This window comes from Ailuropoda melanoleuca, chromosome 8 (genome assembly GCF_002007445.2).
Source record: "Ailuropoda melanoleuca isolate Jingjing chromosome 8, ASM200744v2, whole genome shotgun sequence".
Classification (NCBI taxonomy): domain Eukaryota; kingdom Metazoa; phylum Chordata; class Mammalia; order Carnivora; family Ursidae; genus Ailuropoda; species Ailuropoda melanoleuca.
Window position 1 is genome coordinate 97,124,835 of NC_048225.1, and position 1,269 is coordinate 97,126,103.

A 1,269-nucleotide genomic window follows, 5' to 3' on the forward strand; every position below is an offset into this window, starting at 1 on the left:
CACCAACTCCAGGGCAGATCGTCCCAGGCCACAGGGGTCCTGAGCCAGGCTGACCCAGGCCTAAGAGGCCCTGAACACCAGCGTGTGGGGCAAGAGGATGAGAAGGCTGTGCGACAGGGCTCTGTGGCAGAGCAGGTGCCCCGTAGATGCCCACATCCTGGTCCCATGGACCTAGGCACGTGGTCCCTTACACGGCAAAAGGAACTGCAGATGGGATTAAGGTTAAGAGCCTCGTGAGGGGGAGATTACCCTGGGTGGTCTGCGGAGGCTCAAACGAATCACCCAAGTCCTTAAAAGTGGAGACACATCTCCTGGCGAGGTCAAAGACATGGGACCCCAGAAGCGTCAGAGGGATGCGATCCTGCTGGCTTCGAAGATGGAGGAAGAGGCCCACAGGCCAAGGAAGGCAGAAGCCTTCTGAAGCTGGAAAAACGCAAGACAATGAAAATCTTCTAGAGCCTCCAGAAAGAAATGCAGATGCAGCTCTGCTGAGACCTTGATTCCAGGCCAGTGAGACCCTATCAGACCTCTGACCGATGGGACTGTATTACATTTATGCTGTTGTAAGCCATGGAGTATTAGGGCGGCAACAGAAATACGGCCTCCCAAGACAGCAGAGCGCTCCAAGTTCNGTAGATGCCCACATCCTGGTCCCATGGACCTAGGCACGTGGTCCCTTACACGGCAAAAGGAACTGCAGATGGGATTAAGGTTAAGAGCCTCGTGAGGGGGAGATTACCCTGGGTGGTCTGCGGAGGCTCAAACGAATCACCCAAGTCCTTAAAAGTGGAGACACATCTCCTGGCGAGGTCAAAGACATGGGACCCCAGAAGCGTCAGAGGGATGCGATCCTGCTGGCTTCGAAGATGGAGGAAGAGGCCCACAGGCCAAGGAAGGCAGAAGCCTTCTGAAGCTGGAAAAACGCAAGACAATGAAAATCTTCTAGAGCCTCCAGAAAGAAATGCAGATGCAGCTCTGCTGAGACCTTGATTCCAGGCCAGTGAGACCCTATCAGACCTCTGACCGATGGGACTGTATTACATTTATGCTGTTGTAAGCCATGGAGTATTAGGGCGGCAACAGAAATACGGCCTCCCAAGACAGCAGAGCGCTCCAAGTTCCCGTCACCTCTCAAACCTGTGTACGTGCAGACAATGCAGCTGGATCTCCCTGAGAGCAAAACCTCATGCTGGTTTCTCTGAGCAGTGGTTTCTACATGGATGAGTGGAGTCTCGGGCTGCGACCCAACCTCAGCAATCCATTCGGGAG